This window comes from Mobula hypostoma, chromosome 1, assembly GCF_963921235.1.
Source record: "Mobula hypostoma chromosome 1, sMobHyp1.1, whole genome shotgun sequence".
In the NCBI taxonomy this organism is placed as follows: domain Eukaryota; kingdom Metazoa; phylum Chordata; class Chondrichthyes; order Myliobatiformes; family Myliobatidae; genus Mobula; species Mobula hypostoma.
The window spans coordinates 7064476-7081646 of record NC_086097.1 but is presented as its reverse complement, the minus strand read 5'-3'; the positions used below and the strand labels follow the sequence as shown (position 1 = coordinate 7081646).

General features: G+C 40.6%; 1 protein-coding gene across 2 annotated transcripts in view; it reads left to right on the top strand.

Moving 5' to 3' along the window:
• Positions 1-17171, top strand: part of si:dkey-87k14.1 (leucine-rich repeat transmembrane protein FLRT2) — a 116449-nt gene that overhangs the window by 815 nt on the left and 98463 nt on the right. Inside the window, exons 2-3 of one of the 2 annotated variants that reach the window (XM_063043530.1) lie at positions 13240-13358; positions 15192-15362. The gene's annotated coding sequence lies outside the window, so the exon portion shown is untranslated. The remainder of the gene's footprint in view (positions 1-13239; positions 13359-15191; positions 15363-17171) is intronic. The other variant, XM_063043521.1, reaches the window with a different exon arrangement.

Sequence of the window (17171 nt, the reverse complement as noted above, 5' to 3'; positions counted from 1 at the left end):
TCAACTGAAACGGGCCGAGACCCTTTAACAGGATGGTTGAGTTTCACCTGAGAAACCTCGTTTTCCCTTAATTCAGATTTCAATGCTTAACCCCGTATAAATCCGCCACGAAAAGCAAATCAAAACTACCTTTCGGCGGCGAAGACACTCGACAACAGAACAATACAAGTAAAAGCTGCTTAGACAAGCCTGTCATCCGAAATAAATTTGATAAGTGTTTTTACATAGAGCAGGTCTACAAAGTAGAGGGAATCTTAAAACTATCAGAGTTGTTTATTGTTTACTGAATTGTCCGCTGTAAAACAGTCCTCAAATCGATCCGATTAAAAAAAAGTTTCAATTAAAAAAATCTGTCCTTTTTTCGCGGTTGCGTTTTTTTTTTGACGACGGTTAAGCCTTTTAGATCCAGGGGAAGTAAAGGCTGAAAGAAATGTCTTTATTACAGCTCCCGAGTGTCTGGTAGGCGAACAGTAAATAGGAGAGGAAAAGTAAATAAGCAAAGAGCACGAATTCTGGTCGCTATCTACTTACAACCCACCCCACCCCCACCCCTATCCCTACCCCTACCCCTACCCCTACCCCGGCCCTGAGTCCCTCGCCAATTTGATCTTTTATCCAATAGGGACAATTTTCAGTTGTTGGAAGGGTTCGTTGCGCGGCAAAGCTCGAGAGCTGATCTTGCAGTCAAGACTCGTTCCAAACCAAATGAACTTCTCAATCGCCGGAGAAGTGTGAACTCCCGTGTAAAAAAAAAGTGAACTGCCCCCGGCGCTTTCTTTCCAGAGACGGAGCTTTGAACTCGCACCAGGTGGGCGTAGATACCATCTCTCTACGGTGGGGCAGTCGAAAATTAAGGTCCCAAAACCCGAGGATGATCACGGTTAAAGCGAACAAGGCTCCTACCCAAAAAGTGGTGAGAATCTGGCACTTGCTACGAGTGATAGGTGTATTTAAGTGGACGGCGAGTGGCTGTTTAAGCTATAAAAAGAAACGCCGTAGCAGGCTGGACGGGCCGAATAGGCTGTCTATCAGGGAAAACAGTTCCAGGGCAGCTAGCGTGATCAGACTTGGCTATCGGGACAAGCGGTGAACTAATTTAGAAAAATGATGTGCGCCGCGAGAAGAGCGGAAAAAGACACTGACTCCCTGGCGGGCGGAAAATAAATAAACCGACTCCCTTTCGCTGCCTGTCTAAAACAAACACGTTTCAGAAATGCAGATTTATAACTAGAAACGACAGACACGACAACGGGAAGGAAGTGGTTCTCTCCTGACAGAATTCACTGTATGCGGTGTTTTGATGTAAAATGCAAAATAAAGATGTTCAGCTTTCAGATCTAGAGCGATTCGAAATTTAACTTGACGCTAGGCAAATAACTAATCTGCTTGTGTTGTCTATTTCAAGAATCGAGACCAGACCAGTTCGCATTTTGCAATCATGGAAGATGCATATACAAAAAAAGAATTCTTATTTGTCCACTTTTACACCAAATTAAAGAATCGGAATGCAGAATCACTCAAGTATTTAACGAATAGATGCAAGTTTGATCACTTACCCGTCTTCGGAACCCTTGCCTTATTCAGGATAGTTTTATTAAAATAATTCAATCTATGTATATACATTTATTACGCTTTATGTTGTGATTTTTAAATCTTATTGTGTTTTTTTTGTGCTGTATTGGATACGGAGTATCGATTATTTCGTTCTCCTTTACATTTGTGTACTGGAAATTATATTAAATAATCTTGAATCTTGAATCTTGTTCAGTGACAATCATACCCGCCCCATGCGCAGAGAGATGTCTGTGATAACTGCATTGGTACAATAGTGGTTTAAAATGCAGTTTAATGCCCCACTATTCACTATAATTGGCTCGTTTTCGTTTTAAAACAAATGATAAAAGGGCAAGAACCGTTTTCTCGTCTTAAAGTGGGACACAAATATTGAGATGTAAACACATTTCTTGAACTCCCTTTATGATTAAATAACAGATTGGTTTGTTGCAGTCAATCTGTGGAAAGATATACAGAGGTATTCCAGCCTTGAGGGAGATCACTGGGTGACACTGGGATTTTAAGGAAGGCGCCGGCGGGATACAACTTTATATGTCACACGCTCTCTCTCGTTGATGTGTGAGGTCTCCTAACACGTAGAGTATTCTATTGACAACAAACCCGCCAGTGTGTACGACTCTGATGATTATTGTGTGGACACTGTATAGAAATGCTTGTTTCCTCTCCAAACACTATTGACTTGTTTATTCGTGAATTCGGCACGTACTGAAAGCTCCCTCCTTTCAACTATTATGTCATCACAGGTTTCTACTTTTTTTGGTCTGTTTCGGGGTTGAGAGATCTGTTAACGTGGCACGTTAAATCTCGAGCAGTGACCAACTCCTACACTCCCCGTCAATCCTGCTTTCTGTCCTGTCAGCGTCTTATCTCGGCTTGGCGGCGGTTACTGGCTGCATGCTCACGGTATCTCTCTTGACTCGGTGAGAGTGGCTGCCAACTGCACAGCGCCTCACTTCGCGCTCTCCGGGCGAGACGTGGAGAGCACCAAGTGCTTTTCCGATTTCTTCCAACGTTTCCCAGAGCTGAAGATATTGGGCCCATTCCAACGTCATAACTTAACCTTTCTGTCCGCCACCTTCTGTACAGACACTCCAGTATCTAGCGTCACTTAATCACATACAATCAGTCTACATATATAAGCTATCTTACGTAATTATATTTATTATGTTTTTTTTTAATTGTGTTCTATATCTTTTTGTGTAATTTTGTGCTGCATCGGATCCGGAGTAACAATTATACGTTCTCCTTTACACTTGTATACTGGAAATCTTAAACAATCCTAAAAAATAATCTTAGTTCACAGAAACCTGTAAAAAATTGTATCTGTTACCTTCAGAAATTTCAGTAAACACCTCCTTCGGATACATCACCGTGTAACATAAGGCGACAATTTGGGTGTCTGTGTACAAAGCTAGATTGTTCAACTACATTTTAATATAATTTACAAGCCTTTCCTGTTTTTCCACTAACTGGGTGAGTTGGTATCTGATACCCTACATGCTAAACTTTAAGAAAACTAAGAACTTTAATAGTTCAACAGTGAACGGATTCCACTACCTATGGACTCATTCTTAAAAGACTACAACTGGTGTTCTCAATGCTTATTTAGTATTATAATATTTTTTTTCTTTTTGTATTTGCACAGTCTTTGCACATTGGTTATTTGTCGGTCTCTGTCCTGTGAGGTTTTTCATAGCTTCTATTTATTGTGAATGCCCCCAAGAAAATGAATCTCAGGGTGGCATACAGTGCCATAGATGTATTTTCATAACAAATTTACTTTGAGCTTAGAACATTTTTGAACTTTGATTTATAAAATGGAATAGGTTGCTGCTATTCCTTAGCATGGACCTACTTATACATGTGTGGTGGGGTGGAGATACATGTCTACCAAAGGAGGTATAAGGTGCTCCTTCTCTCTGCTAGCCTAAAGGTCACCCTTGTGCAAAGTGTAGCAGCTCCTTAGCACCCCCAGCCCTGCCCCACCCCCACCAATCAGGGTAAAGTGAAGCCATGGGAACAAGTGGTGGATGGCCGTATGAGCATTTGGTGCATATCACAAGCCCTGGGTATTCAAACACTGATGCCAGGCAGACAGTCTCTGAAGAGTATTGATAATGGCTGGGGTCACCTGTCTTGTAAAGACACCGCCCAGAAGATAGCAATGGCAAACCACTTTGGTAGGCAAATTTGCCAAGAACAATCATGGTCTTGGGACCATGAATGCACACGTCAAATGACACTGCACACAATGATGATGATAAGTCATACATAGAGTATGAGAAACTTTACTAGTTAGATGGTCTGCCTACTGTAAGACGTGAACAGCCTGCATCCCACTGCCATCATCTGCGATGTTAGACAATCTTTCAGCAGCAACATTGCCTTCTCACCTTCTGTGATTTTTACACCTTTGCTATAGCAGTAAACAAATAACCAAGTTCAAACTTCAAGATTGTTTAATGTCATTTCCAGTACACATTTCTAAAGGAGAACAAAATAATTGTTACTCCAGATCTGATGTGGCACAGAGAAACACAATAAGAAAAAAAATACAAAAGTACAATTAACATAAATATACATAGATTGTCCATAAGGTGAAGCCAGGCACAGAAGTATCATAATAATGAGCGCTTGTTTCAACTGAACCCAGGTGTGGATGAATGGCAGGCTCCCATGTAGAGGCAGAAACAAGAGGTTTTACATAGCAATTCAAACTGAACGTTGGTGGCATGACCGAGCGATAGCACAAGACAAACATTCTCAACACACAGGACCCCACAGGGAGTGGTAAACAGGACTCCACTTTAAATAATCACAGAATGTGGAAAACCCATGCCAGTCACTATTAAGTTGACAAGATCCAACAGGGAGCACAAGGGTTTAACAGCTCCATTAAAACAACAATTAGTAAACACAGATGCTTGAGAAACCTAGAAGCCCAACACTCCACAGCTCGTTGCAGAGGGCCGCAGAGCTCAGGACACAGGAGTGACTGATATGAAATTATAATGGAGTGATGATTGGGGATGTGGAGGGGTGGGTTAGTGGGTGGAGGTGTCGATCAGCTTTTCTGCTTAGGGAAAATAAGTGTATTGAGTCTGGTGGTCCTGGTGTGGATGTCACGCTGCGTCCTTGCTGATGGGTGTTTAGAGTAATGCGGGAGTAGGAGTTAAATTGAAAGAGAATAAATTATAATTCGAAATACCTTGTACATAATACAGATGGTATCAATTCAGTTGCGAACAGGATTGATATATACATACACTGAGTGGCCACTTTACTTGGTACACCTGTATGATTGCAAGTATCTAATCAGCCAATCATGTATCAACAACTCAGTGCATAAAAGCATGCAGACATGTCAAGAGGTTCAGTTGTTGTTCAGATCAAATGACAGAATGGGTAAAAAATGTGATCTAAGTGACTTTGACCATGGAATGATGGCATAAAAAAAGGTTGGGATCCCCTGCGCTAGTTTACAGAGAATTATGCAAAAAAAAAGTGAAACAAAGTCCAGTGAGTGGCAGTTCTGTGGGCTCTGTTGTGTATACTTTCTGATGTTCTTAACTGTTTGCATACCTTACCGTTTCTCCTCCACACCCCGAAGTTTAGGACTGCATGTAATTCGGTACTGACCAGTATGTCTGTCAAGTTTTCTCTCCTAAAAGCTGACACTATAGTATACTGCAGGCTAAAATGCCTTATTAATGAGAGAATTCAGAGGAGAATTAGCAGAGTGATTCAAGTTGACAAGAAGGCAAGAGTAACTCAGATAATCTCACGTTACAACAGTGGTGTGCAGAAGAGCATCTCTGAACAGACAACATGTAGAACCTTGAAGTGGACAGGCTATAGCAGTGGAAGACCATGCCGAGTTCCACTACTGTAACTAATAAAGTAACGATCAAACCACTACAATCTTCTTCACTATACTTAGACTTGAAAGGCCTCACAAATCCCAGACCACAGAAATACTGAATTTACTGTAAAACCTAACACATCGACAAAAGCTATCAGGCAGAATGAATGGCAGCTGGCATAGGGTGGCACTTTGGCACTGCAAAGTGTTGCTCCCTCACAGCTTCAGTGGTTCAATCCTAACGTCAGGTGCTGTCTAGGTAGAATTTATGTACTTTTTCTGTCACCACATGAGTTCCCTCGGTGCATTGGTTTCCTACCAGCCATAGTAGGCTATTTTCTCTCATAAACCCATCAAATCTCCCTGAGTTTCCTGCCAATCACTCTTATAATGAGTTAATTCACCATGCCATTGATAGCAGCTGTTGTGCAAGTGGTTGGCAGGAAACCCAAAGGGAGTTGGTGGACATGTGTGAGAAAATAGGTTACTGGAAAATAGGAGTGGAATGAGATCTATGTGTATCCTCTGGGAGCCAGCCTAGACTTGTTTGGCTGAATGGCCTTATTCCAAGTCATAAGTCAATATGAGCAAATGATTGTAATGCCACTGTTACTGTCAAAGTCAGTTTCCATCAGCTGCTCTCCTATCTCTGAGTTATCTCTTCAGTGTGTTATTCAGTCACCACAGAAACAGGCCTCATCCACCCAGCTATTAATAATAACAACAACAATAATAATAATAATGATGGAACATGAACAGGGTATACATTGCACCAATAGTAATATCTACAATTGGTAGCATCTCAAAGTTACTACACAATAGCATTAAATAATTTGGCCTACACAGCAATATTTGTGTAAATCTTTAGAGAGCCACAACGCTAAACACCACTAGAATAGTCTGAAAGTTCTTACAATTGAGAAATGATTGTGCTTGGCTATGCCCGTACCTCAGGTTTTACCAGCTTGAGATCTGAAATAAAAATACTAGAATAATAACTTATTTTTAGCACACGTTCTGTACAGACGATGTAGTTCAAAGTGTTTTACAATGGGATAAGGTGCAAACATGAAAATAAAAGACAAAAAGATGTCAGTTAAAAGCAAGTTTAAATAAATACTGTAGGTTTTGAGCTGTCCTTTAAAGTGGACAATCTGCATCCCTTAAAGTTTTAGGTATTTAGTTCCACTGTTTAGGAGCGCAGTTCAGAAAAGCTGATGTGCTAATTATCTTTTGAGGAAGATTGTTTAAATTTAAGGGACCGGCAGATGAAGGCCTGAGAGCTATGATGTATTCTTGTCCCAGACCATTGAGAGCTTTAAAAACAAGTGAGAGAACTTTAAAATCAACTCTAAAAGATAGGGGAAGCTAATGCAGAATGGTAAGGATGGGAAGAGAATAGATTAGGCATCTATACGAATCCCTATACGCTGGCACTTGGTCTGTTCCCGTCCTATACCTTGGTAATTCAAGTGCTCTCCCATTGTGAGAATCTCTTCCTCCACCATCAGTTTAAAGAATTCCAGATTCCAACCATTGAGATATAAAAAAAATCCCACTCAGGTGTCTCTGGAAAATCTTTGTTTTAAATGTGTCAAGGATTATCTTTTATTGGCCAGATCCATTTGCATGTATTAGAAACTTTCTCTGCTGTGACATGCAACTAAAACAACATTCAACAATCAAAAAGAATAAAAATTAATACAAAATAAAGTTAGAAGTATGGATATAGAAAAAAAAATGCATAAATAGATAAATATTCTCATGTATTTACGAAGTACCGACTTAAAGTGATTACAGTACAGTGCAGTGGTGGGGGGTAGTAGATGGGGTGGTGTAAAGTCAATTCAATTCAATAACTAGAATGGTTGATCTGATTAATTGCTTGGGGAAGATACTTTTAAGATGGTGTGAAATTTTGTTTAATAGCCCTATAGCACTTTCCCGAAGGGACCTTTTGAAAAAGGCAGTTTGCAAAGTGGGTAGTATCCACGATAATTTTTTCCTGGCCATTTCTCTGTCTTGGACACATATAAGTCTTGTGGTAATGCCAGATGGCAGCCAGTGACCTTTGCAAGAGGATGATGCACCAAACCAGACAGTACTGGCTGATGTGAAGATGCTCTCGGTGATGGTATGTGTTCCATTTTTTAATATCTAATATAGCACAAAGTCCACTTGAATCTACCCTGTTTATGCCCCTCATAATATTGTATATCTCACTGTAGTCACTAACGATTTCATTGATGTAATAGTGTATTTGTACCTGGGGATACGAATTGACAATAAACTGGACTGGTCAAAGAACACTGAGGCTGTTTACAAGAAGGGCCAGAGCTGTCTCTATTTCCTGAGGAGACCGTGGCCCTTTAACATCTGCCGGACGATGCTGAGTATGTTCTACTAGTCTGTGGTGGCCAGTGCTATCATGTTTGCTGTTGTGTGTTGGGGCAGCAGGCTGAGGGTGGCAGACACCAACAGAATCAACAAACTCATTCGTAAGGCCAGTGATGTTATGGGGATGGAACTGGACTCTCTCACGGTGGTGTCTGAAAACAGGATGCTGTCTAAGTTGCATGCCATCCTGGTCAATGTCTCCCATCCACTACATAATGTACTGGTTGGGCACAGGAGTACATTCAGCCAGAGACTCATTCCATCGAGATGCAGCACAGAGCGTCATAGGAAGTCATTCCTGCCTGTGGCCATCAAACTTTACAACTCCTCCCTTGGAGGGTCAGACACCCTGAGCCAATAGGCTGGTCCTGGACTTATTTCATAATTTACTGGCATAATTTACATATTACTATTTAACTATTTATGGTTCTATTACTATTTATTATTTTTGGAGCAACTGTAACGAAAACCAATCTCCCCCTGGATTAATAAAGTACGATTATGACTATGACTATGACTACTAAACTTCTTTGTTCCTGACTCTTCATTTCCTCTCTGTCACCTTTTATTTATCAAAAATTCGGACACAGTGCGGTGTGAGTATGTGGTGATGGGTACTGGAGTTCTATGCTTTGAGTGACTGGCGATTCATTAGTTTACCCTGCATCAAACATACTCCTTAATCTCATTCTTGATAGAAGGCTTTTCTAATGCCCAGATGACATTTCCACCCCTACCCCTACACTGGTGCCTGTGAAATTTCCCGACGAAAGTGCTGATTTGGTGCCAATTTGTGCTTAATTGGGCTAATGGCTTCTAATAACTGGACTCAGACTGAGTATTTATTTATTTAGAGATACAGCACGGTAAAGAGGTCCTTCCAGCCGAACGAGCCCGTACAAATTCCGTACTGGCAGCAGCGGTAATGGAGCCTGGCTCGCTGGCACTATAACCACTGCTCTACTGTGCCACGGTAATTTGGGGTAACTTTTGTAACTTTGATGACCTGAAATGAGTAATCTCATTTTATTTAAGTTATTTCACCAAGTATAGATACAAAACTGTTTTGCTGTCATCAAATCAAAATGAAAGGTCTTTCTATTATACTGCTCTTGCCCCAAAAGTCGCAATATCCTCTAATAGCTTTTCTTTTCCAGGATAATTTCAGGAAATGGAATATTTTCTTGCCTTCTCTATGCAGTGTTAACTTTGAGTAACTTAAGTTCTGTTGTGGGATGTGTCTCATGTAATGTTCCCTCTGCATTGAGTTTTACCTTCAACCTCAAAAAGTGCTCTGTTACTCAATCAGTGTGAGTTTTTCCAGCCTGAACTCAACCCACCCTGTGGCCCCTGAATAAGAGTGCCAATTTATTATTAGCAGCAGAGAGAGAACACTTTCATCTTCTGAACCTAAGTTGGCCTCAAACCAAATCCTGAGATGAAAGGCATTTAAGTTAGTAGTATGTTATTACTGTACGTCCAATTTCGAAAATTAATTTACTTCTGAAGGTAGCATCTTCACATAATCTTTCGGTGTATTAGAAACACAATTTAATATTCCAATAATTTCCTCATATACTCAGTCACATCTTCTTCATTAGATTTTGCTTGTATATTTGAAGTCACATTATAATTAGGATCCATCCAAGATTTAATAAATATACCTGTCAACACTTTAAAGTCTTCCATTCTTCCTAATTGATCATTATAAATGCTCAAAATAATTAAACAAGGAAAATTAATTGTGAACATCACTGAATTTTTCACAGGGTAACTCCAAGTGTGGTCAAATAAAACTTAGCAAGTCACACTGGCAATTAAATTTCCTATCAGTATTTCCTGAAGTCTACTGTTAACTCCAGCTGTTGTTACCTAACAGAAAATAAATTGTTTTTTATTGTATGCAACGCACACAAAATGCTGGAGGAACTCAGTAGGACAGGCAGCATCTACGGAAATGAATACACAGTCAATGGTTCAGACTGAGATCTTCCATCAGGATGCTGCCTGACCTGCTGAGTTCCTCCAGTATTTTGTGTGTGTTGCTCTGAATTTCCAGCATCTGCAGAATCTCTTGTGTTTATGAGTTGGGCTTTTAATTTTACCTTGTTTGAAAGAATGAATGAAGAAGCAGTGGGGGTACAGATCCCACCGGGTACACAGTGGTGAAATTTCATTCAAATTACTCCCATTGGATTCCATCCAGGGTTGGAGAAGGATCAGGAAAACTCACCCTAATTTAATTCAATTATTGTCCTTTTCCTTCTTGTGGATTCTTGCATGTAAATTAGAGGTAGGATTTTGTAAACTATAACAGTAGGTCCACTTCTGATGTGCTTAACTGTCTGCAAAGAGCTTGACCTCCAAGGAAACAGCACTGTGCAAAATAAGTATATATATATGAATTTGTCAACATGGAGTGGAGAGCGAGTTTGTAAATCTGGCAGGGGCAAAGGACAGTGGGAATGATGAGGATGAGGCGCTGCAAGAGAGGTGTGGAACAGGTGGCAGAGAAGGAGTGCCAGGGGCAGGGAGGTGCCATGCATACAGACACACCCAGGCCTGAGACACCAGTTAAGGTTACATGATTCCAAACAATTGGTTCATTGATCATTACAGAATGTCTCTCTGGTGCTTTCCGCTCTCTCGCCTGTTCCTTTCCTTCTTCCCATGTAGGCTTGATTTCACCATTTAAGAGAAATTTGGATAAGTACACGGACAACAATGGTAAGGAGGGTTATGGTTCAGGTGCAGGTCAATAGTACTATGCAGAATTATTGTTCGGCTCAGACTAGATAGGCTGAAGGGCCTGTTTCTGTTCTGCAGTGCTGTATGACACTGATACAATGACCAAACCAGCCTGACTATTTGACTCAGAATCAGGTTTAAGCTCAGTGGTGTTTGTTGTGAAATTTGTTGTATTGTGGCAGCATATAGTGCAATACATAATGATAAAAACTATAAATTACATTAAGAAATATATTTCAGTAGTGCAAAGAGCAAAAAATTGGAAAGAAAATCGTGAGGTAGTGTATATGGGATCATTGTGCATTCAGAAATGTAATGGTGGAGAGGATGAAGCTGTTCCTAAAATGTTGAATGTGTGTGTTCAGTCTGCTGTGCATTGAGAAGAGGGCATGTTCTAGGTGACATACAATCACCAAGGTGACACAAGTCTTAGGCAAATATGTATAGCTAGGGTGCCTAAGAATTTTGCACACTACTGTAGTAATTTTATGTATTGTAGTGTACTGCTGCCACAAAAGAAAAAAAACACACTCATGACATAAACCTGATTCTGATCTCGGTCTCTTTTGTGGGCTGAGAGTGGGAAGGGGGTAGGGAGAGGAAAATCATGTTTGGAAAAGGAGAAGGGAGAGAGGTGGGAGTAGGATGCACCAGGGAGACATTCTGTAATGATCAGTAAACAAATTGTTAGAATCAAGCCTGGTGTCTTAGGACTGGGTGTGTCTGCACCTGCACCACCTCCTACCCCTGGCACTCTTCCTCTGCCACCTGTCCTACACCCCTTCCATAGTGCTCCACCCCCACTATTCCCAACATCCTTTGCTACCGCCAGATTTACAAACTCACTCTGCTCTACGGTGGCAATTACTAGCTATGTATATGGGTCTAAGACTTTTGCACAATATTGTATACAGTCATGAAATTTGTTGTTTTGCAACAGTAGTACATTGCAATATATAATAAAAAATATAAATTACAATAAAATATATCTAAAAACTTAACTGAAACAAGTAAAGCAAAAAAGAAATCAAAATAGTGAGGTAGTGCACATGAATTTCATTTTCATTTTTAAATCTTTTTTATTAATTATTGTTGAAGATCAACAAAAAAAATACATTAAAGTAATCAAGTCAACATGTCAACATGTACAATGAGAAATTAAATTACCAAATAACTGATTAACAAAGCTAAACAATATATCAATAATAAGAAGAAACAAAATAAAGTGTTAAAACAGCTGATTTGAATTAATTAAGATAGTTTCCTTCTGATTCTTGTTTAAATGGATTTCAGTTGGCGGATTGACGTTTTCCTTTTATGGAAGCTTGTATGGCGTATAGCTCCGGGGTTGTGCTCCCAATGGGTTTTTTTTTCAGTTTTTTTTTGTTAGCAGGAGTTTTTTTGTTTTAGTTAGTAGGGGTTCTTTTTTCCTTCTTTCTTTCTTTCTTTTTTTCAAAAAAATAGTGTACATGAATTTATTGTTGGTTCAGAAATCGGATGGCAGAGGGAAAGAAGCTGCTCGTAAAATGTTGAGTGTGTGTCTTCAGACTCCTGTACCACTTGCTTGATAGTAGCAATGAGAAAATGGCATGCCCTGCATGATGAGGGTCCTTTTAAAGGCATAGTCTTTTGAACATGTCCTTGATGCTGCAGGAGGCTAGTGCCCATGATGAAGCTGGATGGGTTTGCAACTTTCTGCACCATTTTGTGATTTTGTGCTGTGGCCCCTCATAACAGTGATGCAACTGGTTAGAATGCTCTCCATGGTACATAAGTAGAAATTTGCTGGAGTCTTTGGTAACATATCTGCTCCAAATGTCCTCAAACACCTCAAGAAACATAGCCTTCTTTGTAATTGCAAAAACATGGGCCCAGAATAGATCTTCAGACACAAAATGCTGGAGGAACTCAGCATGTTAGGCAGCATCTATTGAAATGAAAAAACAGTCAACATATCGGGCCGAGTCCCTTCATCAGGACTGAGAAGGAAGGGGAAAGATGGGTGGGAGGGGAAGGAGGCTAGCTGGAAGGTGATAGGTGAAGCCAGCTGGATGGGAAAGTTCAAGGGCTGGAGAAGAAGGAATCTAATAGGAAAGAAGAGTGGACCATCAGAGAAAGGGAAAGATGAGAGGGAAGTAATAGGCAGGTGAGAAGAGGTAAAAGGTCAGAGTGGTAATCGAGGAAGAGAAGGGGTGGGGACATATTTTTTAACCGAAGGAGAATTTGATATTCATGCCATCAGGTTGTAGGCTACTCAGATGAAATATAAGGTGTTACTCCTCCATCCTGAGGATGGCCTTATATTGGCACAAGAGGTGGCCATGGACGTCCCACTCACCTGGCTTCACCTATCATCTTATTCTGGCTTCTTCTCCCTTCCTTTCCATCCTTGATGAATGGCCTCGGCCCGAAACATTGACTGTTCATTCATTTCCACAGATGCTGCCTGACCTGCTGAGTTCCTCTGGCATTTGATATATGCTGCTTTGGATTTCTATCATCTACAGAATTTCTCATGTTTAGATCTTCAGAGTTGTTGACACCCGGGAACTTGAAACTGTTTTTATATTATACAGAACTACATAAACTGATGTCATTAATGTTATTAATGTGGACAGTTGTTTCAGATATTGATTTCTACATTATTTTCTTTGCAGGCTTTGAAACTACTGTGAGAAAATTATTTCAACAAGTTGCATTTTTAAAGGAGGATTGTCGCAGAATAATCGCTCTGAGCTCAGGGAAAGAATCGAGACCGAGCATTGTTCAACTCAAGGTACGTGACTGAAACAATGCTCAAAGCGAAAATTTGTGGGAATATTTCGAAAGGTACAGAAAGAGAAGAACAAACGAAAGGGGGTGGGAGGGCAGGCTTGGACATGAAGAGTATCAGCCAGGTAGAAAAGCAAAACCACTGTAAGCAAAGCTCGGAATGAGTCAAGTGAGGATGTCAAGGTTCAAGATGTCATTTCCAGGACACAAGTGTCAAGGAGAACAAAATAGTTGTTACTCTGGATCCAATGCAGCACAAAAAACACACAAAGATAAAGAATAATAAAACCACAATAAATATAAATACGTAGATAGCTTATATACATAGATCGATTGCATGGCCATAAATAGGCATTAGGCACAGGAGTGTCTGTACGTAAGGTAACTCTGACTGGAAATGATAAAGTCATGATGGCTCTGGGAGTGGAGGGGTGGGTTAGTGGTTACAGATGTTGATCAGCCTTACTGCTTGGGGAAAGCAAATTTTTTTGGGGTTTGGTGGTCCTGATGTGGATGATACATAGCCTCCTCCCTGATGGGAATGGGACAAACAGTCCATGAGCAGGGTCGTTAGGGTCCTTCAAGATGTTCCTAGCCTTTCAACAAGATCTTGCCTGAACCAACTTTGCTGTCAACATCATCTTTCCATGTTATCCACATTTGTAATTGATGAAGGGTCCTGGCATGAAACATCAACTGTTCCTCTACTCCATAGAAGCTGCCTGCCCTGCTGTGTTCCTCCAGCATTTTGTCTGTCTTGTTCCTATAATTTAAGCGAACCAATCAATCTCCACCTGGAATATATTCAATAGCCAACTCTAGCACTTTCTGGTATGAAGAGATTTGAAGATTTCCAACAGTTCGATAGAAGAAATTCCTCTTAAAATCTAGACAAAATGGACAAACCCTTTATCAGAATCGACACCCAATATTCCAGATATCCTCATCAGTGAAAACATCTCGGCCTTGGAATCTCAATAAGATCATCTCTCATTCTTCAATCCCCCAGTGAATACAAGCCCAGACTGATGGGCATTCCTTCGGCCCAGTAATCAGTCTAATAATTCCTCTCTGATTGTTTCAAATATAAGAACAACCTAAACGAAAGAAACTCTGCTGATGCTGGAAATCCAAAGTAAGATGCACAAAATGCTGGAGGAATTCAGGAGGTCAGGCAGCATCTATGGAAATAAATAAACAGTCGATATTTCATGCTGAAACCCTTCTTCAGGACTGAGAAGGAAGAGGGAAGATGCCAGAATGAAAAGGTGGGGGAGGAAGATGATAGGTGAAGTCAGATGTGTGGGAGAAGTCAAGGGCTGGAGAAGAAGGAACCTGACAGGAGAGGAGAGTGACCAGGGGAGAAAGGAAAGGAGGAGGGTTCCCAGGGGGAGGGGATAGGCGGGTGAGAAAAAGTAAAATGTCAGAGTGGAAGGGGAAGGAAGTTTGTTAACTGGAAGACAAAATTGATATATCTTTCCCCAAATATGGAAACTAACGTTGTAAGTACTGTAGAACAACAGCAGTAGCCTCAGCAGTGCAAAATTATATATTTTTTTTCCTGCTGCTTTTATACTGCATTCCCTTTGTAGTAAAGGCTGTTATTAGACTAATGTCACTCGCTTGGTCTGGATACCGATAATTGTATCATGTTCCCTTTCATCCCTTGGTCATATCCTTATATCCCATAAAGTCAAAATTCTACTCAAAGCCCCAGGTATTTCTTGTTTTTAGTTGGTGGTTAAGTGGTGGTTGGTGGTTTAGTTATTGAACTGTATTGCGATAACAACCTTGCACTCAATGTCAGTAAGACTAAGGAACTGATTGTAAACTTCAGGAAGGGAAAGTCGAGGGAACGCACACCAGTCCTCATCAAAGGAAAGGGTGAGCAGTTTCAAGTTCCTACGTGTCAACATCTCTGTGGATCTATCCAGGGCCCAACATATAGATGCAATTACAAAGAAGGCACCACACCAGCTCTATTTCATTAGGAGCTTCCGGCGAATTGGTATGTTACCGAAGACTCTAGCAAATTTCTGCGTATGTACCATAGAGAGCATTCTAACTAGTTACATCACTGCCTGGTATGGAGGAGCCATGCACAGGATCAGACAAAAGTTGCAGACAGTTGCTAGCTGAGGCAGCTCCATCATAAGCACTAGCCTCCCCAGCGTTGAGGACACCTTCAAATGGTAATGTCTCAAACAGGCTGCAGACATCCCACCTCTTCCAGAAGTTCCGGGAGTCTCCCACATATTAATAGTGGCTCCCTGATGCCCGCAAATTATATACAATGTCCCAGAAATTGAATTTTTTGAGAGCGAGCATGAGAGAACGCGCGAGAAAGGGCGAGAGAGTGAGCACAAGAGCAAGAAAGCAAGTGCGAGAGAGCGACCACGAGAGAGAGCGCGAGAGCGAGAAAGCAAGCGCGCGAGACAGAGAGAGCAAGAGTGTTCCAAAAAAAGAAAATATGAAACGTACGTCACCCCAGACTACACTAAAGTGTACCCCTACCTAATAGGGGTCAAAAATAATGACAGTGTTGCTCGCTGCACTGTTTGCAACAGTGACTTTTCTATTGCCCATGGTGGGTTAAATGACTGTAAAAGACATGTTGAGGTGAGTTTAACAGGTGTCATTCGTTCATTAGCATAACTAACGTTATTTAAACTAGCTGGCTGGCTGCTAAGGAGCTACTCTATTGCAGACATCCCACCTCCCCCATAAATTCCAGGAGTCTCCCGCAAATTGATGGTGCTACCTCCCTGAAATGAGTTTTTGCAGGGTGGGATGTCTGAGGCTGCATCCATCATGAAGGACGCTCACCACCCAGGACATACCCTCTTCTCATTGCTACCATCAAGGAGGAGGTATAGGAGCCTGAAGACACACACTCAGTGTTTAAGGAATAATTCTTCCCCTCTGCAATCAGATTTCTGAATGGACAATGAACCCATTAACACTACATTGCTATTTATTTCTATTTTTCCTCTATTTTTGCATAATTTATTTAACTTATTTACATATATATGTTCTTATTGTAATTTGTAGCATTTTTTATTATTATTATTATTATTATTATTATTATTATGTGTTGCAATGTGCTGCTGCCACTAAACAAGAACTTTCAGGACATATGTCAGTGAAACTAACCTGATTCCAATTCTGATAAAATGGTAATCTATCATTTCCCTTCTCCGGGTTTGTAAATCCAAACACAGGGTGTGAATTGAATCTCTTTCCTCCTCTTTGCCACCTCCTTTCCCATAAGGAGGCTCATGAAAGATTACGGCATAACGCAAGTACAAAGGTTTGGAGAAATATGTTGACGTTGATGAGGAAGTGGTGGGGGGACAGAAAGGGAACATGAAACACAGAATATCAACATTGATACAGACATAAAGAACTCCAGCATATTTGTTAACCATGATTTCCCTTTCATAAATCCATTTCCTTTTGATGTTGGATTTGGCAAGTTAAAAGAGAGAATGAGTAAAAGTTGGTGAAGATGAGTATTAATTGAAAAGCAGGATTTGCATCATTATCGGGCATGTGGAACAATTTAAACTCAGTTATGTTCTATCAGCAACCCAACCTCTAAATGATATGAAGAAATATTTGGAGGAACTAATCGTGGAAGGAAGAAAGGTTGATTGTAGAGTTGTAGGCTGGGGAAATGAACACAGGTTGGTGGTATAGATGAGGATACAGATTACCTTGGAGATGGCTATAAACTCCATTTCTTAAATTCAACAGATAGTAAAATGCAGACGCTAAAACTGTGCTTCACCAGGAGAGATTGTAATTAGATCTCTAC